The sequence below is a fragment of the Megalobrama amblycephala genome, unplaced genomic scaffold, assembly GCF_018812025.1.
Source record: "Megalobrama amblycephala isolate DHTTF-2021 unplaced genomic scaffold, ASM1881202v1 scaffold532, whole genome shotgun sequence".
In the NCBI taxonomy this organism is placed as follows: Eukaryota; Metazoa; Chordata; class Actinopteri; order Cypriniformes; family Xenocyprididae; genus Megalobrama; species Megalobrama amblycephala.
The window spans coordinates 39,083-66,925 of record NW_025953444.1 but is presented as its reverse complement, the minus strand read 5'-3'; the positions used below and the strand labels follow the sequence as shown (position 1 = coordinate 66,925).

General features: G+C 37.0%; 1 pseudogene; it reads right to left on the bottom strand.

The window, feature by feature from the left end:
- Positions 1 to 206: 206 nt before the first annotated feature.
- Positions 207 to 27,843, bottom strand: LOC125261936 (annotated as a pseudogene).

Here is a 27,843-nt window from a genome sequence, read left to right as displayed (position 1 = left end):
ATTGCTGGTGCAAAAGTGATATTCAATTAATGATTCAATGAGGTTAACGTTGACACATTAACATTGATTTAACATTATTTCGATCATTGCTTGCTATCTGGGGTTGTACTTGGTGAAATCACGTTCACCTGTAACATATTTACCCAGTAACAATAAGTAGATTCAGTAACTGGACTGGAGTAAGTAAAATATTAAAATTGCAGATTTTAAGATGAACAGAGGCAGGAGAGTTTTCCAGTTCTGTGCAGATAAATAACAGGCTGAACAAAACCAGCCAGAATAAAACAAGTCAAACTAGTGAACCAAACTGTTGGAGAATTGTCTGCTGTCAGAATGACAGAGATTCCTGTGATTGTAAGTGGGAAATATAGGATAATCATGGTCACAGTAGTTACTAGAATGAGATGAAATGCTCTTCTCTTCATGTGGTTTTCCTCCTCTCTCGCTCTCCTTCTCTCTCCTGGTCCTGACTGCTTCAGAGCTCTGAGAACAGCCACAAGACAAAACAACTGGATGGAGATGACCAGTGTAAGCTGCATGGTCAAGAACCATACATGTGCACGAATTTTGTCTGAGGCTAAATTATATATGCAGACCAAACATGAGCCAAGAATAATAATCCAAATAGCAGTGCAGCAGATCACTCTATATCTGAGAGGTTTGTACTTCAGAAAGGTTACAGGATGAACCACTGCCAGGTAACGCTCAACACACATCACTGAAACAGAGGATGCCCTGTGAATGTAAGTCCCATTAAAAAACCATCAGTTATCTCAAGGCTTGAGATCCACCTTGACAGTCTAAAAACCAAACCATTCAGACAGATACCAAGTTCACAAACAGAGAGATTGAGGATGAAGAACTCTGATGCAACTCCACTTAGTGTTCCTGTGATGATGAGCCATATAATATAGGAGTTTGCAGGAAGACTAAAAAACAAATTGATGCTGTACACACAGATTTCCAGACTGTCCATTAGACCAATGGACTGAGTTGTGGAGTTTGTAAATTTTTCAGGTGTGGTGATGTTATTCGTCTCCTCTGTGTTTGTCTTCACAGTTCAGCAGCTCACAAAATGTGGTAAAATAATTTTAAACTGTTACTTCTGTTAAAAGTGCAATACTGTAATTACTAATCCTTGTTAACATTAAAAATACAGCTGTTTGTTGGTTGTTTACTTCACAGTGCATTTACTAATGTTAACAAGTACAACTTTTGATTTTAATAATGTATTAGTAAATGTTGAAATTAACATTAACAAATATTAATAAATGCTGTAGAAGTGCAGTTCATTATTAGTTAATGTTAACTAAATGCAGTTAAATAATGTTAATGAAACCTTATTGTAAAGTATTATCAATAGGGATGTCCAGATCCGATCACGTGATCGGAAATCGGGCCCGATCTCGTGATTTCAGACTCGATCGGAATCGGACGTTACCTCCCGATCAGGACTCGGATATATATGTATTAGGGGTGCAACGGTTCTTCTCAGTAAAAAATCGAACCGTACGGTTCTCCACTTACGGTTCGGTACGCACTTGCACCGCGGTCCATCTCGAATGACGACGCATCTATTGGTTAATATGGTTTGTTTAAAATAGCAACGTGGAAAACAGACAGACAGAGTTCAGATAATGTATGTTTCAGTCGATGGATGCGCAAAACGTTACAACAACGATAATCAGAAAGCGTGGACAAAACCGTCACTCTTTGTAAACTGTTAACTGCGAGTGCCGTCTGCTCTAATGTCCAGTCATTTACGCCGTCATCACCCGGGTGTTGATAGCGCACGAGCACAGGTGAGACCTGAACAGCACACGTTTCTATCTGTGTTTAAACTAACTCATTTAAGCCTTGCTGATTTAAACCTTCAAGAACAAGACGCGAAAGAGAACTCGCACGCGCTGTGAGAAGATTTGTGTGCGCTCATCCGAAGCGTGCACACGCTTATTTCAGTCAGCGCGCAAATACTGAGTTCTCTTTCAAGTCTTGCGCTTCAGCGGACAAATTCATACAAAAATTATGTCAACATGCCCGTCTTAGCGAGTATCCTAGCAAACATAGTCGGTTCCCACTGAGCAAATTACGTCCAGAAGACGTCTTTTTGAGGTCTTGTCTCAGGTTGAAAAGACGTCCACTGAGGGGCCAGAATGAAAGTTTTTATGACGTCTTTTTTTGACGTCTTCTGGACATCCGATATAGACGAACACGCAGAATCACCAAAGGAGAAAAAGCACAATTTTTAAGCCACCATCGTGGAGATGAGTGTTTGCTTTAGTTGGGCTCTTGACCCTTGCCTTATTAATATTAGAGTTTGTTTGGGCTGTAACTGAGTCATAACAGCCAGACAAGTAAAGAGAAATGATCAGGTGTTGGTTATGGTCTCACATAACCATTATTTGACCTGAACTCATGAAGAGCCCAATCTCTGAGTTAGATTTACATTATTGATTACAGCAGAACTGTGATTCTACAGTACAAGATCAGTTTTTACAATATGATTCAATTGATTTCAGAAAAGGTGTGATGAACAAAGTATTCATTTTAGGCACACACAGACATCAAGAATCAGCCTGTGAATCTCAACAGTGGTGACCATCAAAAAGCATGTTGCAGTGCATTCTGGGAGCCACCAATCAAAATTCATCAATGGCTCCCATCATGCATTGCTGCATGAATAAATTATGAGCTTAATTGTCTTAGTAATTTCCTTTATTCTCATATTTTATTTTGTTCTGTTTATGTGACTTTTTAGTAGCTTGTTTTCTAATGTTCAGAGTTGATCTGTTGATCAGAATATGTTGCTTGTCACCATCATTGAGATTCACAGGCTGATTCTTGATGTCTGTGTGTGCCTAAGAGAAAAAAAATTTTATCATGTGAAATCCTTTATATTACATTGATAAAGCTGATCTTGTGCTGTACAATCACAGATCAATGCTGTAATCAATAATGTAAATCTAACTCAGAGATTGGGCTCTAAATGAGTTCAGTGATTCAAATCAAATAATGATTATGTGAAAACATAACCAACACCTGATCATTTCTCTTTGCTTGTCTGGCTGTTATGACTCAGTTAAAACTGCCCAAACAAACACTAATATTAATAAGGCAAGGGTCAAGAGTCCAACTAAAGCAAACACTCATCTCCACGATGGTGGCTTAAAAATTGTGATTTTTTCTCCTTTGGTGATTCTGCGTGTTCGTCTATATCGGATGTCCAGAAGACGTCAAAAAAAGACGTCATAAAAACTTTCATTCTGGCCCCTCAGTGGACGTCTTTTCAACCTGAGACAAGACCTCAAAAAGACGTCTTCTGGATGTAATTTGCTCAGTGGGTTATGTCTTAAGTGAACGTATATTAGTCGAGAAAGACAGCGCATGTGTAACAGTATATGTACTGGATCGTGCATGTCTTATAGGGAAAAAAACTATTCCTGCTGCCTGTATTTAATGTTAAATCAAACAACAAATGAAATCACTCACTGCTCTTGACTGAATAGTTTTTGTAACTTCAATAATGATTAATCTTTATTTATTTTATACAGTAAAGATAATATGCAGTGATATTTTATATTTGATTACTTTATCCATTTTCTGTACGTGAAAACGACTGTTAGATACCTGAAAAACCTGAAAAGCACTGTTCCTGGATCCTGGATCTGTTTTTTCGCTCTTCTTTATTCTTTTTCATGTATTATAGAAGTATCGGATCGGGACTCGGTATCGGTAGATACTCAAAATCAAATGACTCGGACTCGGACTCGAGGGCAAAAAAACGTGATCGGGACATCCCTAATTATCAACAAACATATCTTCTGATTTAAGACCGAGCAAGATCAGGGTCAAATCATCATTCCCTAAAAACTTAAAATGTGGAGATCACATATACCACCATAGTCAATTTCTTTTGAGGTCTGGTATAAAACATGACAAAAATACTTAAGCTCTTATGTATGCACGATTAATCAAAAGAACGCGATCTTATTCCTAAATGACAACGATTCAGTTATGTCTATTAAACCTTTGAAATTACGATCATACCGGAATATTTAAAGGTGCCCTAGAACTTTTTTTTAAAAGATGTAATATAAGTCTAAGGTGTCCCCTGAATGTGTCTGTGAAGTTTCAGCTCAAAATACCCCATAGTTTTTTTTTTAATAAATTTTTTTAACTGCCTATTTTGGGGCATAATTAGAAACGAGCCGATTTCAGGTTGCGACCCCTTTAAATCGCGTGCTCTCCGCCCCCTCCAGAGCTCTCGACTCTATCACAGCATAAACAAAGTTTACACAGCTAATATAACCCTCAAAATGGATCTTTACAAAGTGTTCGTCATGCAGCATGTCTAATCGCGTAAGTATGGTATTTATTTGGGTGTTTACATTTGATATTGAATGAGTTTGAGGCTGTGCTCCGTGGCTAACACACTGTTGGAGAGATTTATAAAGAATGAAGTTGTGTTTATGAATCATACAGACTGCAAGTGTTTAAAAATGAAAATAACGACGGCTCTTGTCTCCGTGAATACAGTAAGAAACGATGGTAACTTTAACCACATTTAACAGTACATTAGCAACATGCTAACGAAACATTTAGAAAGACAATTCACAAATATCACTAAAAATATCATGTTTGAAATATCATGGAGTTTGAAACTCACTGTATGTCTTTTCCATGTACTGAACTCTTGCTATTTAACTATGCCAATATAAATTCAATTTTTAATTCTAGGGCACCTTTAAACCTGCTTTTGCATTGCTGATGAAAGCAGTGGTCATGTAAGCTATATGTTTTAAACAGCTTCACAAAGTGTTTTCAACAACACACTATTGTTACTTCTGTGTTGCAAACATTAAATAATAATGCAAGCATTGCAATAACAATTTATAGTCCGAATATACACTGATTTCAGCAACAAATGACCTTTGAAACTAATGTTATTACACTGTTCTGCCAGTAGGTGGTGACCAGTGACTGTTAAAATGTATTTGATGTATCAGAATCATTAATTCAAGAAATTTGTTTAAAAACACTGGACGAAACATATCTTCATTAATTTCAAACGATATTGTAATGAATTCATTTAAATTAATACATATTTTTTAATAGGCTTTATAACATTTTACACATTTCTAAATAGACTGATTTATAACATTAAATTAGTTGTTTAATTTTTTTGTTATTAATTAATGTTTAATTTAATGTTTTGGTCCATAATATTAGCTAATATGATGGTTTTGGATAAATCGTTCAGTGGGGTTTGACCTGTAATGTGATGGAGTTAGACAAACAATCTTGTTAAGAAAAAAAGCAAAAGGCATCAAAAATCAAGTTCAATCCTTCTTTGCATTAGTTTTTATCATGCCCTTCACCTTTGTTACTATTTTCTTAAGACAATATCGCTTTTCTGTCTGCTGAGTTCTTCAAGGGTTGCCTTGTTCAATGCAGTTTTACATACAATTTTTATTTTTATTTTACATTAGTGTTGCTTTCGTCAACGAAAATTATGACTTAATATCGTCGTCAACGAACCTTTATCACGTGACGAAAACGAGACGAGACGCAACGTAAATGCTGGTCATGTGACAATGACGATAATTAAATGTATAATGCAATATTGTTGACGAATAAAAACGAGACTAAATGTGGTTTACCAAATAAAAACTATGCTAAAATATCTCTTCATTTTCATTAACCAAAACGAGATGAGACTAATGTTATAACGTTATTTTAGTCGCGTTATTATTATTATTTTGCAGTATTTCTGTTTCCTGTGTCTCACTTCAGGGGCTGCATCAGGTCGCACTGCGCAGACGCAGTCGATGTCACTTCCTCTGACATAGAGAAAGGGGCCGATATGTAGGTAAATATGTAGGCTGCGTCCGAAAACCTAGGTAGCTGTCTTGCTGCCTCGCTATCTTATAAGAGAATTACTTGTACGGCAGCATTTGTGCATGAAGGTACCTCACGAAATTGATTTCGGACAGACTTCTGAGGCAGTGTAATGATCTACAGCAATATAGCGCGAGCTTTGGTGAGAACTAAAATATTTAATTACTACAGTAGTAATTTCTTGATAGAAATGATATCAAAATTGAAATATGTTGATCAAAATCTTACATTTATACACAAACTGAGCAGCAAACGCAACTTTCGGACGCCATCTTTATTTTTCTAGCTCAACTGTCACAGAATGGAAAGCACAGGATTGTGGAATATCAAAGGCAGCTAAGGATATATCTATGCTTCCTTCAAAATCGATCAGATGAAGGTATCTCATGAGACAGGAAGTGAAGCTAACATTGGATTCGGACGTGCCTTGATGCCTTACTACCTTGAAATGTGTCCTCAGAAGGCAGCATTTTCCAGTTTTCGGACGCAGCCGTAGATTTTATAACGAAAACAAGCAGAATGTCTGTTTCCTTTCCTAGATCGCTGGAGTGCGCCACAATGAACCACTTTCGTTTTGTTAATATGTAACGTTAGACCTAATTATATGGTGAAATATTTCGCGTAGCCTATAGGCCTAAATATTCCCTTTTGTTGTATATGTGTTATGTTAGCCTATAGTTTTATTCTGAACCGCTGGATGTGCGTGATGTGGCGTTGTGTGAACTCATGTTTTACATATCCTGTAATTTTCGCTGGTTTCAAAACGCACAACAAGCTGCATATTAGCCTACTTGACATTCATTTTCACTTAAATGTAGGCCTAATGGTGACATATATCATCGGAAAAACTAATGCCAGGGCATTGCCATTGTAACTTACCTAACCTATGATGACATGACAGCTGAGCCTGAGCGCGTCAGTGCGGGCATATCTCACTTTAGAGTGTCAGCGCGGGCATTTCGCTCACGTTGGATGCGTCAGCGTCACATTTGCATAGGCTGTACTATTTGAATTCGTGATTGGTTGACTGCCAAAGCAAAATATTAAATAGAACGAAAAAAATAATGTTATTAACCGGTTAATGGCCATGGTTTCTGTTCAAAACGATTAAATCTGATTCAGTTTCCATTTCTGGTTACGTTCCGGTCAAAATTTCGTTCGTTTCCGGTTTTCGTTTTCGTTCCTTGGTTCAGAGCCCTGCAACCTGGTATCGGATCAGTACTCGGTATCGGCCGATACCCTGAGCTCAGGTATCGGAATCGGTATCGGGAATGGAAAAGGGGTATCGGAACATCTCTAGTGGCTAACATTTTCTTTTTAATATTTTTTCCAATACATGTAATCTTTTAAACACTTATTTTTTTAACTGCATTTGTGCAGTAAAATTAACTTGAATGAATATTATAACAAAATTTAGCCTCCTCAGGTTAAAGTTTGAACTAAATTGTCATATGCAATATGCTAGTGCAAGTATATAACAATTGGTTCAAACTTTGACCTGTGGAGGGCAGTAATACACTTAGCAGTGTCTACACTGCTGGAATTCAAATAGAGAAGAAGAAGAGAGCTAGTTCAAGATGAGCATTTATGGTTAAAACGTATCTAATTTTAAATTTCTTTTAGAAAGTGAGTGATGGTTTCTCTAGATAAGACTCTTATTCCTCGTCTGGGATTGTGTAGAACGCTTTGAAGCTGCACTGAAACTGTAATTTTGACCTTCAACCATTTTATCAGGAAATTTTAATTTGAAAGTGAACTAATCCTTTAATGCCGTCTGAGACACAATCTCTGACCTGGAGTCTCAGATTCATCGAGGCCAATAAACCTACAGCTGCAAACATAATTTACATTTACATAATGCGCCACCGTAGATAATAAATAAATAAATAAATAAACACACACATATATATTATACATACAGTGGGTACGGAAAGTATTCAGACCCCCTTAAATTTTTCACTCTTTGTTATATTGCAGCCATTTGCTAAAATCATTTAAGTTCATTTTTTTCCCTCATTAATGTACACACAGCACCCCATATTGACAGAAAAACACAGAATTGTTGACATTTTTGCAGATTTATTAAAAAAGACAAACTGAAATATCACATGATCCTAAGTATTCAGACCCTTTGCTGTGACACTCATATATTTAACTCAGGTGCTGTCCATTTCTTCTGATCATCCTTGAGATGGTTCTACACCTTCATTTGAGTCCAGCTGTGTTTGATTATACTGATTGGACTTGATTAGGAAAGCCATACACCTGTCTATATAAGACCTTACAGCTCACAGTGCATGTCAGAGCAAATGAGAATCATGAGGTCAAAGGAACTGCCTGAAGAGCTCAGAGACAGAATTGTGGCAAGGCACAGATCTGGCCAAGGTTACAAAAAAATTTCTGCTGCACTTAAGGTTCCTAAGAGCACAGTTGCCTCCATAATCCTTAAATGGAAGACATTTGGGACGACAAAAACCCTTCCTAGAGCTGGCCGTCCGGCCAAACTGAGCTATCGGGGGAGAAGAGCCTTGGTGAGAGAGGTAAAGAAGAACCCAAAGATCACTGTGGCTGAGCTCCAGAGATGCAGTCGGGAGATGGGAGAAAGTTATAGAAAGTCAACCATCACTGCAGCCCTCCACCAGCCGGGGCTTTATGGCAGAGTGGCCCGACGAAAGCCTCTCCTCAGTGCAAGACACATGAAAGCCCACATGGAGTTTGCCAAGATGGTGAGAAATAAGATTCTCTGGTCTGATGAGACCAAGATAGAACTTTTTGGCCTTAATTTTAAGTGGTATGTGTGGAGAAAACCAGGCACTGCTCATCACCTGTCCAATACAGTCCCAACAGTGAAGCATGGTGGTGGCAGCATCATGCTGTGGGGGTGTTTTTCAGCTGCAGGGACAGGACGACTGGTTGCAATCGAGGGAAAGATGAATGCGGCCAAGTACAGGGATATCCTGGATGAAAACCTTCTCCAGAGTGCTCAGGACCTCAGACTGGGCCGAAGGTTTACCTTCCAACAAGACAATGACCCTAAGCACACAGCTAAAATAACGAAGGAGTGGCTTCACAACAACTCTGTGACTGTTCTTGAATGGCCCAGCCAGAGCCCTGACTTAAACCCAATTGAGCATCTCTGGAGAGACCTAAAAATGGCTGTCCACCAACGTTTACCATCCAACCTGACAGAACTGGAGAGGATCTGCAAGGAGGAATGGCAGAGGATCCCCAAATCCAGGTGTGAAAAACTTGTTGCATCTTTCCCAAAAAGACTCATGGCTGTATTAGATCAAAAGGGTGTTTCTACTAAATACTGAGCAAAGGGTCTGAATACTTAGGACCATGTGATATTTCAGTTTTTCTTTTTTAATAAATCTGCAAAAATGTCAACAATTCTGTGTTTTTCTGTCAATATGGGGTGCTATGTGTACATTAATGAGGAAAAAAATGAACTTAAATGATTTTAGCAAATGGCTGCAATATAACAAAGAGTGAAAAATTTAAGGGGGTCTGAATACTTTCCGTACCCACTGTATATTATATATATATATATATATATATATATATATATATATATATATATATATATATATATATATATATATATATATATATATATATATATGTGTGTGTGTGTGTGTGTGTGTGTGTGTATTTCCATCGCAGGTTTGGTCTTAAATTTCATGTAAGGTGGTATTAAAAAGATCTTAAAAAGTCTTAAATTTAACTTATTCATATCTGTAGACACCCTGAGCCAATGGAGAATATGAATCAGCACTCAACATTTCACATCCAGGAACTGCAGGAATAGCAGTCTATTCCTGCAGTTCCTGGATGTGAAATGTTGAATTTTGTGTCAAATTTGAACAACTGAATTTGTAAAGGGAAATAAAATGGACAGAAAATTGCCTGCCGAATATTTACCTTTCAGATTTCACTTCCAAAATATTTGGTCTGTTTAAAAATACAACCTATAGATTATCTGATTTTTAATAATGAAAATGTGTGTGAAATGTTTTGATGTGAATTTATATTTCATACCATCTGTAAACTCTTGTTAGGCAATGACAGACACATTTGTATAACATTGTGCTGTTATCAGTTCCATAGTGGAAAATAACATTCCAGCATGGAATGGATCAATTAAGCAATGAGAACGGTTTGGCCCGATGGTGGAAAAGCAGCTATTGTTGTGTAGTCCTGTGGTAGTTGTTTGCAACCCAATCTCCTGGTACTGCATATCTATAGCACAAGTTCATGCTTTCATTTAGAGTGCTCTTCATATGCAGAAATCACCGTTAACGTGCATCCAATACACAATATTCAGTTAAATTTAATTTGAGTTTTCTTTAAATCAATAGTAAGTGGAATTATTTGGCTTTTAGTGTTCTTGTTATTATGGGAAAATTATACTGAGAAAATTTATATTTTATCAAATATATTGTACTCTAAATTTGCTATCAAATGAAAGTTATGTCTAATCAAGTTGAGCTCTAAATTTGAAGTTTAGGAGATTTTGTTTAGGCGCTGTACCAAAAATAGCCACTGGGTGTCACTGACATTTTATTGAAATTTTTTATGCAAATAAAATGAGCACCAAGCGGCCTGCCGGTGACACTTAAGGGTTAATAAATTAATATTTATTTAAGGATGACCAAAAAAAGTGTGGAATTAAGAAATGATCATATTAACCTATATTATACTATTAGGCCTATTTTACATCGTGCCTATAGAGAGCATTTTTAAGTTTATCAACAAATGTTTTAAGAATGCGTAAGAACATAAAATAATAAAGGCTTAGAAGAAAACATTTTTATATCTCCCATCCCACAGCCTTGTAAGACCATTCACTGATCGTGTCTTTTTTGCTTAATATTTTATTATTATTATTATTATTATTATATTGACCCATATAGGCGATTACTTACTAGCTCAATTAAATAGCATAATGTGTATAAATAAGTATATACCAGAATTTTAAATTCCCATAAGTTTCCCACAAGTGCACCTTCAGAAATAGTCATAAAGCTTTATTGCCATGACTGTCCGGCATTTACTGTATTTACAAAACACAGTTTATATGGTAACACAAAATGTGAATTGGGTAAAGAGATAATGAGATCAAGTGGAAAATAAAATAAATATATAGAAACATTAAGCAAAAATAAGAGAGCTTACATATCGGTAAATGGATTTTAAAGACTTTGGAATAAGATTTTTTTTTTTTTTTGTGGCTTAAATATTTTTTTAACATAGCCTATTAATAATAACAAATTTCAAAAAGAGTTTCGATATTTTTCCTATTTAAAAGTTGACTCTTCTGTAGTTACATTGTGTACTAATGGCTAGGAACTATACTCTCATTCTGGTCTTAGTACACGATGTAACTACAGAAAAACTACAATCAAGTTTTAAATAGGAAAAATATTGAAACTCTTTGGTCATTTTTGAGCGAGATGCTAACGGTCTAATCAGATTCAATGAACTATGCTAAGCTATGCTAAAAGTGGTACCGCCAGACCCAGAGATCGGCTGAATGGATTCAAATATGGTAAAACTCAACTGTTTAACTCTAGGGGAGTTGGAAAATGAGCCTATTTTCAAAAAAAGTTGAGTGTTCCTTTAATTTGTGCCTTTAGCCCCTTTGTAGCCTATGCGGTGCCAGAAAATGGGGTTGGATAATCTCATGCAGTTTCAGAAACTGTTAGCTACATCTTAAATCAAGTGCCTGTGAGAGAAAGCGTACTTACATTGATGACTGCAGTCTGAACTTCTTCTCAAGAGCAGCTGTTCTGGTCAAAGCTGGAAAAGTGAAATGTGTTTGGTCAGGCTGCTGCTTAAATAGAGCTCCAAAAGAGGACAGGCAGTACCTAAAACACACCCTAGTCAGTGTAATCAGCTCCTCCCACCTCTTGCAAATGCAAATTCAGTATTACATTATTTTAAGGGTGTGTACAGAGTATAAACTAACATATACACAATTTAGCTCAAAATTACTTAAGGTTTTGATTTCCTTTGACTAATAGCCTACACAATATAAATAAATATATATATATATATATATATATATATATATATATATATATATATATATATATATATATATAGTATCTGCTCAAAAAGAAAAGATAACCAGTCCATTCTCATGTGCGTAAATCAAAAAAGTTAGATCAACCAAATAGCCAAAATTGTCCGCACACTGAAAAACATACAATTAGACTAAAGCAAGGGTCTATCACTAAAAATACAGGTGCTGGTCATATAATTAGAATATCATCAAAATGTTGATTTATTTCACTAATTCCATTCAAAAAGTGAAACTTGTATATTATATTCATTCATTACACACAGACTGATATATTTCAAATGTTTCTTTCTTTTAATTTTGATGATTATAACAACTATAACTAAGGAAAATCCCAAATTCAGTATCTCAGAAAATTAGAATATTGTGAAAAGGTTCATTATTGAAGACACCTGGTGCCACACTCTAATCAGCTAATTAACTCAAAATACCTGCAAAGGCCTTTAAATGGTCTCTCAGTCTAGTTCTGTAGGCTACACAGTCATGGGGAAGACTGCTGACTTGAAAGTTGTCCAAAAGACGACCATTGACATCTTGCACAAGGAGGGCAAGACACAAAAGGTCATTGCAAAAGAGGCTGGCTGTTCACAGAGCTCTGTGTCCAAGCACATTAATAGAGAGGCGAAGGGAAGGAAAAGATGTGGTAGAAAAAAAAGTGTACAAGCAATAGGGATAACCGCACCCTGGAGAGGATTGTGAAACAAAACCCATTCAAAAATGTGGGGGAGATTCACAAAGAGTGGACTGCAGCTGGAGTCAGTGCTTCAAGAACCACTACGCACAGATGTATGCAAGACATGGGTTTCAGCTGTCGCATTCCTTGTGTCAAGCCACTCTTGAACAACAGACAGCGTCAGAAGCGTCTAAAGACAAAAAGGACTGGACTGCTGCTGAGTGGTCCAAAGTTATGTTCTCTGATGAAAGTAAATTTTGCATTTCCTTTGGAAATCAGGGTCCCAGAGTCCGGAGGAAGAGAGGGGAGGCACACAATCCACGTTGCTTGAGGTCCAGTGTAAAGTTTCCACAGTCAGTGATGGTTTGGGGTGCCATGTCATCTGCTGGTGTTGGTCCACTGTGTTTTCTGAGGTCCAAGGTCAACGCAGCCGTATACCAGGAAGTTTTAGAGCACTTCATGCTTCCTGCTGCTGACCAACTTTTTGGAGATGCAGATTTCATTTTCCAACAGGACTTGGCACCTGCACACAGTGCCAAAGCTACCAGTACCTGGTTTAAGGACCATGGTATCCCTGTTCTTAATTGGCCAGCAAACTTGCCGTTTCAGCTCATGCTTTCTTCAGTGCTCATGGAACAAAAAGCAACACCAATCTACTATAGTCACAATTACAAATTGCCAGCTGTGCTTAATCAATAGGTTGTTGGTGATTACAAAAAATAAAAAAATACGGGAAAATAAAATAAATAACAAATAACCCCTACTGGATTGAATGAAGAGATGGATCTTGCCTGTTTCTAGTATTTTTTTTCTAGTCATTTAATTTTCTTCCTTGTCATTTATTTTATTTGTTAATTCCCCCTTCCCTCCTTAGTATTTCCTTATTCTTTATTTTGTTCCCCTCATCATTTTTTCCCCATTGCCATTTTTTTATTATTATTATTATTATTTTCCTTTTCCCTTATTTATTTTATTTTTCTTTCTTTTCCTTTTTTCACCTATTGATTAAAGGGATAGTTCACCCAAAAATGAAAATTCTGTCATCATTCACTTGCCCTCAAGTTGTTCCAAACCTGTATTAATTTCTTTGTTCTACTGAACACGAAGGAAGATATTTTGAAGGAAAGTTGTAACCAAGCCGCTTTGGGGCACCATTGACTTCCATAGTAGGGAAAAGAAATAAAAAAATAATGGAAGTCAATGATGCCCCAGAATTGTTCAGTTTCCCACATTCTTCGAAATATATTCCTGTGTTCACAATGCTTTTTAATGCTTGTGGCAGTTTAGGTGCACAACCGAATGCTTGTCAAATCATGTTCCACACGGAGCGAGCGCACAGATAGTATCCTGTCAGTAGTGGATTCAGTTCTCTTTCGCAGCTTGTTATTGCGCTTTTAATATTTCTTTTTAACACCAAGCACATTCAGCTCTTTTCTTTCTCATTCATTCATGTTTCATTATTAATAACTTTAAACTGTATCATCAACTGAACTGGGGTGCGTTTCCCAAAAGCATCATTAGCCAACTAACATCACAAGTTCCGTCGTTACTTACATAGTTCAACGATTTGGTGTTTCCCGAAACCACAGTTCAAACGAACATTGGCAAACTGCATCGCAAACTTGTGTGGTTGGAACGACAGCTCTCAAGCTGTGTTAAGAAGCATAGTTTCCTGTTTTTATGACGTGGACTTAATAAATTGTTATCTTGAGCAAAATAAGCAAGATAACATTAAGTAAAATGTATATGTTTTATTTTGAATATATACAAATGTCATTTATATATTTTAGTTTGTCAAGCGATTTGAAGCACCGTTTTTGAAGAGTGTGCATATGCGTACGTACTCTAGTACGTTGGAACAAGCATTTGTTTTAATCTGGAAATAAAGCAAAATAACTGAGGAAAATGAGAATTAGTCCTCTTATGTCATGTCTGTAATTTATAGCAGAAATTCTAGCATTAATTCAATCACAAACGGATTCATTAAAAAGAAGTTATTACTCTACCAGCAGCGTGACGTCATTCACCAACGTGGTTGAACGACAGGTTTGTGACAATATGGTTTCGGGAAACAGTCGTGACTAGCCAGTTGATTTGTTCAACGATGCATCGTACTATGGTAGTTCAGCAGCGAGTTACATCGTTGTTCGGGAAACGCACCCCAGGGCGGATCATAAATAGGCTATGACACATTTAGGACATAAAAGGTCTGTGTGACAAGTAGCTTACCTGCAGGTGAAATGTTTAGAAATAGTTGGCTTATGATCCTTCTGAGAAAAAACACCCAGGTGTTACAGCATTTCATGAGAATGGGCAGGTAAATAGTTCTGGTGAATGTTGGCTGCCTGAATATATCATGTGAACATGTCTTGGGAAACAACAAATCTCATATTGGACAGGTCTGCCATGGTGTTCCTCAGGGATCTGTCCTGGGTCCCATATTGTTTATATGCTTCCTTTGGGGCAAATCATTAGGAAATATGGTTTGAGGAATCACTTTTATGCTGATGATACCCAAATTTACATCAGCTCCAAGTCTGATCCTACGGTCACCTCTACAGTTCTCTCAGAGTGTGTGCAGGAAATAAAAAAGTGTATGCACCATCATTTTTAAATATTGAATTGTTTTAAGACGGAGGTTCTACTTATTGGCACACCAACATTCACAAAGGTAGCAATTTTAATTTAGCCCTATGGTTATTTTTTCCCAGTCAGCCATATAGTTATTTCTTTTATTCTGTATTTTTTCAGAACAAAAACCATGATGCTATAAAGCAGTAGTCAGATGACCCAAAGACACAAGATTTTAAATAGTTATACATTTGAGTGTTGCATAAGCAAAAGTCTGTTTACTTTAAAACTTTTATGCTTTAAAACCAGCATTATTTCTGTGATTGAGGAGTGATTAGTGATGTAGCCAGTTTCCTCACATGAGTAAAAACTCTTTGAATGTGTTTGTTACAAACACATCATTTTCCAGCCTGGTCTCATTGTTAATACATAGGTAATTAATGCAAAACTTTCAACGACACAAATCGTAAATTTTTGCATTTTTAGAAAGGTGCTGAAATGTACAATATTGACGTATTTATAGCACTAAAACATAAAAAATACTTGCATATTTCCAGCGAAAAGTGACAGTATACAGTTAGATATTCTTCTACTTCGTATGAGTAAATAGTTGTGCTAAAATCTTTGAAAAGAGCCAATTAGCTATAAAGAATACAGAAATCCTCTCTCCTGGTCTATTGTGAAAGTCTATGTTGATTTGTAAATGACATTTTTTCCACTAGTCGATGACGCTGTTTACATTTTGTTGCTTTGTAAAGACTATTCTCTGAGCGTTGTCAAATGTGTTCACAGGAATGAATGAGAACATGAACAAATACAGCAGAGAGAGAATTAAAGGATTAATCCACTTTCAAATAAAATTTTCTGATAATTTACTCACCCCCATGTCATCCAAGATGTTCATGTCTTTCTTTCTTCAGTCGAAAAGAAATAAAGGTTTTTGATGAAAACATTCCAGGATTTTTCTCCTTATAGTGGACTTCAATGGCCTCCAGACAGTTGAAGGTCAAAATTACAGTTTCAGTGCAGCTTCAAAGGGCTTTAAACAATCCCAGACGAGGAATAAGGCTCTTATCTAGTGAAACGATCAGTCATTTTTGAAAAAAATACAACTGTATATCTTCAAAAAGCTTATGCTGTATATCCTACGCCTTCCCTATTGTACTTACGGAACTGGCGCCGCATTCGTTCCGTAACTTAAAAAAGGGAAGGTGCAGGACATACAGCGTAAGCTTTTTGAAGAATACGGAAGGTGGTCTGACGGAAGCACTTGTGAGGTCAGCATTTGTATTTATAAAGCAAAATCTATTTATTTATTTATTTTTTAAATGACCGATCGCTTCACCACGGGTATCCAATAAAGGTCTTCGGCCTTGTCCCTTACTCAGAGATTTCTCCAGTTTCTCTGAATCTTTTGATGATGTTACGCACTGCAGATGATGAGATTTGCAAAGCCTTTGCAATTTGATGTTGAGGAGCATTGTTTTTAAAGTATTCCACAATCTTTTTACACACTCTTTCACAGATTGGAGAGACTCTGCCTCTCTAAAGACCGGGATACACTGCACGATTTTAGCAATCCTATAAGGTCATTACAAATCACACTGAGCGAACTGAATCTATTAAACTTGGGTACGACAAGCATGTAGCCTGTACGATCATGACACCTATTGACTCGTAGACTTCGATGCAAGTTTCTATAGAAGAATAAAATGTCATCAGCATGCGCTAGTGGTAAACAAAAAGATCATGTTGAATCATACTTTGGCAGTTGTAGTTTTTATGTGCTGAAAAAAAGGAAGTAGCAAAAGAAAAAGAGGTAAACAGTTTTAAGTTTTAGCGCCATGTCGCATTGATTTCATGTCGTATTTTTATTGGCTGGTCAGTAGATGTAGGTCGTAGCAGCAAACACACTGCGATGATCATGCTGAATTTCTGATACTGTCAGAAAACTATTGTAGACTACCTTTGGTCGCAAGACAGGGAAAATTGCCGTCTTTGATCCCCTCTCATTGTACGACATAGGACCACCGATTAAGAGCCACGATCACAGAAATTGGGTTGTTACAGATTTCCATGAAATAGTTTAAAGGTCCCCTAGAACCCTATTTCAAAGGTGTAATATAAGGTCTCCCCAGAATGTACCTCTGAAGTTTCAGCTAAAAATACCCCATAGATTTTTTATTGTACAATTTTTAACTGCCTATTTTAGGGCATAATTAAATATGCGCCGATTCAGTGCACGTCCCCTTTAAATACTCGTGATTCCCGTCCCCAAGCTCGCAACTCTATAATACATTGCACAAACAAAGTTCACACAACTAATATAACCCTCAAAATGGCTCTTTACAAAGTGTTCGTCATGCAGCATATCAGATCATGTAAGTATAGTATTTATTTGGATGTTTACATTTGATTCTGAATGAGTTTGATAGTAGCCTATGTGTGGCTAATGGGGCTAAAGCTAACATTACACACTGTTGGAGAGATTTATAAAGAATGAAGTTGTGTTTATGAATTATACAGACTACAAGTGTTTAAAAATGAAAATAATGACGGCTCTCTTGTCTCCGTGAATACAGTAAGAAACAAAGGTAACTTTAACCACATTTAACAGTACATTAGCAACATGCTAATGAAACATTTAGAAAGACAATTTACAAATATCACTAAAAATAACATGATATCATGGATAATGTCAGTTATTATTGCTCCATCTGCCATTTTTCGCTATTGTCCTTGCTTGCTTACCTAGTCTGATGATTCAGCTGTGCAGATCCAGACGTTAATACTGGCTTGTCTAATGCCTTGAACATGGGCTGGCATATGCAAATATTGGGGGCGTACATATTAATGATCCCGACTGTTACGTAACAGTTGGTGTTATGTTGAGATTCACCTGTTCTTCGGAGGTCTTTTGCAGGAATGAGATTTACATAAGGAGGAGGAAACAATGGTGTTTGAAACTCACTGTATGTCATTTCCATGTACTGAACTCTTAAAGCAGAACTAAGTAACTTTTTTACCTTCATAAATAGTTTTCTAAGTCCTTACGATGGTTAATTGTCTTGTAGTGGTGTGTTTGAGGCGAGCACTAACCCCCTCTGGCACGTCTACGCCAGAAAACAGCACTTGCAAGTTGAGCTGCATCGAACCGACACAATCTGGCCTCATGTTCACGTTCACGCGAGAGTGACAAAATGCTTTACGGTAATTCAAAAACAATGTATATATTATGACTTTTCAAGACAATTTCGAAAATTACCCACCTCCATCGAGATTTCTTGTACTGTATTTGCAAAACTACTGCGCTGGTGAGTGTTGTAGTCGTTGTAGTCCAGAGCTGCGCTTGGAGTATTTACGACAGTGTGATTCACTGAAGGAACCTGTAGGGGGAGCTTCGCAAATCTTACTGAGTTCCCCTTTAATATTCAACTATGCCGAGGTAAATTCAATTTTCAATTTTAGGGTACCTTTAAAGTTACCTGTCGCTTGCAATAACCTAATGTTACACGTCTCAGCATTAACGCTCCAGATAAATGATTTGTTAAATGAAATTCACAAATCATTGTTAATTTTAACATAAAAACAAGCATACTGTATGCGTGATTTGGCATGGCAGCCGAATCAAATAACAGTTTCGAGTGTGAATCCAGAATTTATATGTGGATGGAACTATGTATTAAAGCATGATTGGCCATTGCGTTCAAGAAATCAGCAAACATGCCTGTGATTGGCTACATTGCTCACTGAAACGAAAACACGTCGGATATTAAATGATTCGGTGTTCTCCAGAGCGCAAACACAGATACGCATTGGATCATTTGCCAACTATTTTTCTCTAATAATACGATATTATTATAAAGAAAACAGATCCTAGAAGAGCGGTTATGGGTAGATTTTCTCTATAAAAGTCTGGGCTGTTTTGGCAGAAAAAGGGGCACCAACATAATATTAGGAAGGTGGTCAATATTTTAAAGGAGATTAAAGGTGTTTTGGGGATTTCAGGATGCTTTTCTTACAACTTCAAGACTGTTCAAATTAGCATGACGCTTACCTCTAACTACTCACTTACAAGAAGATCCTTCATTCAAGCTCTTATTTTATGAAGCTTTAGGCTCTTATGGTAGTTAAAAAATTTAATCTCAGGGATGACCTGGGAGAGGGAGCTTTGAGTGGACATTTCAAGAGAGGAATGGGAGGAGGTTTGAACTCTCTCTATGCAATAGGACGAGAGTGATTCACCTAAAGATCTTGTATAGGTTGGATATCAATCCTTATTCAAAAGCAAGGTACAGAGGATTATACATGTTGTTTATGGGGATGTCACATAATTAAAGCCTCCTGGACTAAAGTTGTCATTGAATTGAGTCACATATTCCTTGTAAATTAATTTCCAATGAATATGCCAGATGACTTTTTAACTAGGTATGTCCCGATCACGTTTTTTTGCCCTCGAGTCCGAGTCATTTGATTTTGAGTATCTACCGATCCCGAGTCCCGATCCGATACTTCTATAATACATGAAAAAGAATAAAGAAGAGCGAAAAAACAGATCCAGGAACAGTGCTTTTCAGGTTTTTCAGGTATCTAACAGTCGTTTTCACAGACAGAAAATGGATAAAGTAATCAAATATAAAATATCACTGCATATTATCTTTACTGTATAAAATAAATAAAGATTAATCATTATTGAAGTTACAAAAACTATTCAGTCAAGAGCAGTGAGTGATTTCTTTGTTATTTGTTGTTTGATTTAACATTAAAAACAGGCAGCAGGAATAGTTTTTTTCCTCTTTAAGACATGCACGATCCATACTGTTACACATGCACTGTTACACATGCTGTCTTTCTCGACTAATATACGTTCACTTAAGACATAACTGACTATGAACTGACTAGGATACTCGCTAAGACGGGCATGTTGACATAATTGTTGTATGAATTTGTCCGCTGAAGCGCAAGACTTGAAAGAGAACTCAGTATTTACGCGCTGACTGAAATAAGCGTGTGCGCGTCGGATGAGCGCACACAAATCTTCTCACAGCGCGTGCGAGTTCTCTTTCGCGTCTTGTTCTTGAAGGTTTAAATCAGCAAGGCTTAAATGAGTTAGTTTAAACACAGACAGCAACGTGTGCTGTTCAGGTCTTACCTGTATCAACACCCGGGTGATGACGGCGTAAATGACTGGACATTAGAGCATACGGCACTCGCAGTGAAGGGTTTACAAAGAGTGTCCACGCTTTCTGATTATCATTGTTGTAACATTTTGCGCATCCATCGACTGAAACATATATTATTTTAACTCTCTCTGTTTTCCACGTTGCTATTTTAAACAAACCATATTAACCAATAGATGCGTCATCATTCGAGATGGACCGCGGACCAAGTGCGTACCTAACCATAAGTGAGGAACCGTATGGTTCGATTTTTTACTGAGAACCGTTGCACCCCTAATACATATATATCCGAGTCCTGATCGGGAGGTAACGTCCGATTCCGATCGAGTCTGAACCCACGTGATCGGGCCCGATTTCCGATCACGTGATCGGATCTGGACATCCCTATTTTTAACTTAAAGGTGCTAAAGAGGATGTTTTGTTTTATACATTTTTGCAATATTACTTGAAACTGTCTTTACTAACTGATAAAAGACTATTTATTAGGTGCACTGAAATGAATAATATTAATATACATCATCTGTGCACGAGGTAGGGCCTTAAAAACATCAGCCAATCATTTACGCGATCATCACGTAAACGATTGGCCCTCTGGCTTGTCACTCACTGCCATGATGTTCATTGTGAGAGACGTGCGCAGCTGCGTGCTCCAGTAACTTTCCACACTCTACAGGTGCTGCATGCAATGTTTTTGTCAGGAGACAGGAGTAACAACTGCAGATTATGAGTTACCTGCGGTGAGTCCGACATAATGAATCCACTAACACGACACAGCGAATGCCGGTGGTAAACACTCGTGTTCCAATACTCGTGCACGAGTTTTGGGAGGCATTCCCTCGAAATGAGCTGTGAAGGAGGGGGGTTGCTTTTATGTGGCAGAGGCGAACTAAAGTTCTTGTTTGTCGTTTTTATGGCAAATAAAGCCAATAACACTAAAGAGTAGCCGACTACGCCACCTGGATTTATTATTATAATTTCAATCACTCACTTTTCCACAGAGGGCTGGACAATCACACTTTGACACTCAGAAGTATATTGAATTACAAAGATTTTATTCATATAAAAAATAAAACTCTAAAATATTATGAATGAGGAAGATGCAGCAAGGTATTCAGTCTGTGGAAGAATGTAGCAGTGTGATTTATTTTTAGACGAATGCAGCAAGAAGTTTTGGTCTTTGGGAACAGTCCGATTATCTTCAGGTCAGAGCAACGGTCTTGTTCAGTCCCACAGTGGCAAACTTCGGTAAAGTTGGTTTTATATTCGCACATTCGGACTTCTAATAAATTCAGACTTTCCAATAAATGTGCAATAAATTAATGTTTGCGAATTTTAAGCAGCGACATGATACTGACAACCAACGATTGTCAACTTACAACATTTTTCACAGTCGATCAAAATAGGCAAGTATTGTTTTAATGGCATATTTACTTGTGAATGTCCAGTGAATGTCCAATGTAGTGTGATTAACAAGGCTATTGAAAACGGATGTCTGAATGTGCGAATATAAAACCAACTTTACCGAAGTCAGTGGCAAGGGCCTCCACAAAATCTGGCCAGCAGTTAACTGGAAAACATAAGAAACAGACTGCCAGTATCTCCAGTCCAATAAAAGCAATCCAACAACCCAATTACTATTCACACTTGTGCACACAATAACCAACCACAGCACAATACATCAAAACCCAGTATCACAGCACTAAATGGAAAAAAAATAAAATACATAAAAAAAGAGAAGTGACTATTGGCTGGCACACTGGCACTTAGTTATCTCAGTCTTTACTAATTAAAAAAAGATAGATGAGAATGAACCACAAGGGTCTTTATCCAGCAATCTCGTTCAATACAACAGTTATTAGAATGGTACTCACAATATGACCGGGTAGCGATTTTCACTACCCAGTCCAGATTAAATCCAGCGTTGTGAATGGAATACTCTGCGTCGCCGTCGTGTTCACTGCACCTCGAATCACTCGCGCTCTCTGCACCGTCGTGGATGGATTTACTCTGCGTCACCGTCGTGTTCACTGCACCTCAATCTAGTAATGTTACGGTCTGGCTTCGGAGCGTGTGTCGAGAAATCCCGGAAGCTTTCAGTGAAGCGCGAATCAAGGCTTGTATCGCTTTAGTTCAATGACGTCATTGATGACGTTCGAAGCCTCGCTTCTGCCTGACTGGTTCGACTGGATCAGACTGGATGCGGTTCAAATCTTGGCGCGACTTTTTGACAGACATATAAACCATGGGATCCCCTCAGAATTTGTGGTTTTAGAATAATAATATCGCCCCTCCTGCCTGTTGTGACCAAAAAATTTGTTTACACACATTTGATAGCCCCATTCATTTTAAGCCAATACGTTTATTACACAGTTATGTTATACAATCATTATATACAACCAGAAAATACACATTACATTCAAATAAATATATAGGTATTTGTGGAAATTGATTTTTTCTTCACTGTTATTTCTAAGCCATAACTGCTGCAAAATACAGTGTATCACAGATCACCCCTTACAAAAATAACCTACAGGAATCCTGCAGGATTTTCATTTTTTCTGCAGGTATCCTGCAGGAATTATAAAATTTTTTCACTTGTACTGCACAGCAGTCCTGCAGGAAGGAAAAACCCTGCAGGATTTTTTAAAAAATCTGCAGGAATTATAAAATCCTGCAGGATTTTTCACTTGTACTGCACAGCAGTCCTGCAGGAATTATAAAATCCTGCAGGATTTTTTTTAAAATCTGCATCTGCAGGAATTATAAAATCCTGCAGGATTTTTCACTTGTACTGCACAGCAGTCCTGCAGGAATTATAGTCCTGCAGGATTTTTTACTTGTGTTGCATGTTTCTGTTGTACTGAAGGGTTCATTCTAGAACATGTAGGAATGTCCTACACATACTGCTGCACATACTGCGCTGTACAGCACAAGTGAAAAATCATACAGGAATTTTAAAAAAATCCTGCAGGACTGCCGTGCACCTCACACAGAAACAAAATGTTTGCTTACAGGAGTTTTCCCTGTAAATGAAAAATAAATAAGTCAAAAAATATATATAAAAAAACCCTACAGGTTTTGGATTCAGGATAGGTTATGTCTAGACTAGAGAATAAAACTCTGATAGTTGCTGTAGTTTTATTCATACAATTTTTATTTAATTAGATTCAAGTACATTTCATGGAACTATTTTGGATATATTATGCTCTGGCTGTTGGCAGCAATGAGACAAAACAATGAGTCTTAACAAGTAAATTAAAAAAATTAAGAGTAAGAATAAATAGGCAATTATAAAAAAAAAAAAAAAACATTTCTCTAAATCATTTCAAAATTATACATTTCTGCAAACATCCACGACATGTCAACATTCAAGAGATATGAGTCTGTATACTGTACATTTTTACCTTTTATAACATGAAGATGCAGCTATTTTGTTTTTAATCCAACTCCCATCTATTTGGTTGGATGCAAAAAAAATTATTTGCAAGACCTGGTAGGTCCTTGAGGTAGACACAGGTTGAATGTATGTCTGTGCATTTGATAAGTTCAACTGAGTCAATCCCTCTTTCTTTTAAAATGCTTTTTGCCGTTATCCCTGATTCTCTGTCTTTGCTGATGTCATTACTTGTTGTTTTCATAACATCAATGAAGGCATGACCCTCTCCTTGCGCATTGCCTACGTCTATAAATGATCGTACTAATGCTATAGACCCATGTTTGGTTTGAACTTGCATGGTTGATTCTTTTAGATAAAGATTTAGCTCCTTTTGAATGAATTCGCTTGCCATTAACCACAGCCCTAGAATAAAAACTGAAAGCTTTATTTGCACTAAAACCTGACTCTTGAAGGATATGAGACTCTCTTGGGGTTGGCTGTCGTACATGTGGGCATCCAAGAAACATCACGCTAGAACTACCAATACACTTTGTCACAATATTGGTGCCTCCCAACATTTTTTCAACAAAGCTTTTGCTTTGCCGTGTTTGTTCATCATTGAATACAGCAGCAATGAGTCGTGGAACATGTTGGTAAAGGTTAAACATGTTAACAATTTGTTCTGCTACAGCTTGTGTGCCATGAAAGAGTTTCTGAAGGTGTCCATTCTGGGACTCATATAAGAATGCACTGTGACTCCATAAAGGACCCCAATTTTTCACAGATGCTGCTGCATGTACAAGTATGTGGACATTATAAGACACATGACACTTTCCATACTGAGACTCAAAACGGCCCACAAATGCTTTTAAAAGGCCATCAGCTTTGTCAATGTCGTGGGGGGAAATTGAATCTTGAAGGAGAATGTATGTAGCCTGTACTAGAAGTAGTAAATGGTCAAGATATTGTCTGGGTAAAATGCCGAACAAACAGGGAAGGCTGTAAAATAAGAGAAAGTGTCTGTATTCCGAAGCTTTCCAATATTTACGCAAAGAAATTGAACGGGGTGGTCTTGTTATACTTGTAGGTGGTTTAATGGCAAGTAACCTTCTTTCAATCTGCTCGTTTTCTCTTCCAATGTACCAAGGCTCTGTATGGTATTTGGAGTCAAACCATAGGGTAGTCAGCTGGCGACAAACACCAAGTAATATGCCATGCATGTAATCATATGCAAATCCAGAAACCATATTAAAAAACATCAGCAGCATTAGAGGAGATGGACCTTTTACGCCATTTATGCATGTTCCAGAACCAACAGCTTGCTGAGCATCTTCAGTGTGTTTTCTGTGTGATCTCAGCTCTGGCCCTGTTGACTGCAAAGGATACACCCTAGTAAACCCATTACCCTTTTCTACAACTTCACCCTTTTGATAACACCAGTTACAACCATGCTCTCCATTAAACTTGTTTGACATTCTGTACAGCACAACGAGCCACTGAATCACAAATGCAAAGCAAACTGTATACATGGACTACTGTTTTTTCACCTTTCCACTGACAAGGTAACCCTTGGTTTTCAAGACTACGCAATTCATCAACAAATGATTGCAGAAACGAGTTCATTTCTGGCTTTTTTGGCCCAAACCACAAACCGCCAAGAATGACATGCTTTGCCCTCAGATTAGGGGGGAGCTCGTTGATTGTGACTTGAAGAGGCCAGATATGAAAAGGAGAAGATTTGAAAATTGGAACACCATCAACATTCCAGGACACTGAAATATTCAACAATTTTGGGTCATTTAGTGCATCAATCGATTTGTACATAGTGCCATCAAATATGTCTTCAACATTTTGTGAGTTGCGCTTTGTCCTTGACCATTTGTAATTCAAAGACTGACAAAAATCTGTATCTTGAAATTTACCTCTTAATTGATCTGAAATAGATAACTTTGATAAAGACAGAGCCAGATTTGATTAAGTTTTCCATGTCCCCTGGGGTACCATTGCATGAAGCACAATGGGTGGGGATTTCACTACCAAAGAAATGTTGGCAGGATGGGCAAATATACTGGACTTCAAAAGTGTCACAGTGAAAGGATTTCATGAACTTGTATAAGCTATCTGGAACACCATTGGTTGAATCAGGACAGTGGAGATTGATAAGATCTAACAAGTCACTCAAAGCCACTTTGGATGTTGTATGCCTGAGGCTGTAGGCAAGTATGCACAGCAGAGATTCTTCATTAGTGATTTTGGCATTTGGATATATTTTTTCCTCACTGGCACACTCCTCTCTTTCTTCTGTGCTTCCCTCACAAACTGCACTGTGGTTTCTGACAATCTAGAAAGTAAATATTGCACTAATTACAAGCTGACACATAAAGAAGTGTGAGCTTTAAAAAAAAAAGCATGAGGCTATAGACTAGATACATATTCTAAACTTTATTCTCACATGAGTCTGTGGAAAGTTCTCATCAGCTGTGCTAAAAACATCACCCTCGTCATCAGCAGAAAAGCCTTCCTGTCAGAAATTGTGCATTTATTGCACATTAAAACAAAATCCATATGAACACCGATATTTACAAATGTATGCAAAAAGCATTGGATTAAAAAAAATATCAGAAATCCATTCTCACATCAGCATCTGAAAAGTTTCCATCAGCATCGCTGACGACCTCATTCTCTTCATCAGTAGAAAAGTTTCCCTGTGAGACATGTACAGGTACTTGGACCACTAGTTTTATGCATGTACTTAAATTTTGTAAATGTTCTGGCTGATAAAGGATCAAAGAATTGCCAACCTTATGACAACAAGGAAGCACAATTCTAAAGAAGATTAACTTTGAAAAATAAAAAAATTAAAAAAGCCTATTCTCACATGAGCATCAGGGCAGTTCCTGTCAGATTTGCTGATATTGTCACCACTGTCATCATTGGAAATGTTTTCCTATAAGTATGAAATTATAAACATACAGGAGCATGTTAGACATGGTTTCTTGACTACAACAAATGGCCATGAATTTATCACTGAAAATGTTTTTTAGGCCAACATTAAAACCTGAAATACTTCAACTATATCGGGAATAAGCCATGTCTTGTATGATCTTCTCTTTTTTGCTCCTGAAGAAGAAAAAAGAGCAGATTTCTTGCTTATTTGATTAATGTAAGTCAATATGCAATTGTACAATAAGAAACAAATTGCCTAAAATACAGTTATTTGCATTCAGCAACCTATTATATTCTGTGTCCATCGCCTTTTTGTAGCTGCGGGAACAGGTGCCTCTTCATTTAAGTACACTTTATACTCCATATCCTTCAAAAAGAAACACGTTAGTGTTATTTCTTTGTAAATATAATAAAGAATATATTTTTTTGCATTACCCGAATAGCTTAATCCAAATGAGAACATTTCCTAAAAATGACTACAATAACGAATCTGGGTATTGACAAAATTGACTTAGTTAATTGGAAGACATATTTTATTTTAGAAGGCTATTTTTTTAAAGAAAAGAAAAGTTTGGTCGTAAAAGTCTTAGTGTTGTCTTTCACCCTGAAAAAGAGGCTCGTGTAATTTACATAAAGAACCGGTAAATTAATCTTTTCACTGAGGTGACGTGTTTCATTGACGCTCACTTGCTTCGCGCAGCCGATTCACGTGACATCATTGCACGTCATTCATCAACTGTCACTTTGTATCGTGAAGGTAAGTCCGCCTTTTATTATATAATTATATCGTTATAATGCTTTAAATTACTGTTTTGTTATACATTTCTAAAATAATGTGTATTTGTAACACTAAAACATATGAAGATGTTTTTCTTTTCTTTCTTTTTTTTTTTTTTTTGCTGTCGATACATTATAGGCCAGTATTATATTATAGCCTATAACTACCATATACCGCCTACATCAAAACTTTTTTTAATAAATGACTATAAAAAGTAAGCCGTAACTATTGCTAACAAAAAACATTATTTTTTTTTTTTGCTAATAATTGATATCATTGTACCTTTTCGTTACCTTAGATTAGAAATAAATTATCTGCACCGGACGAGACCGTGAG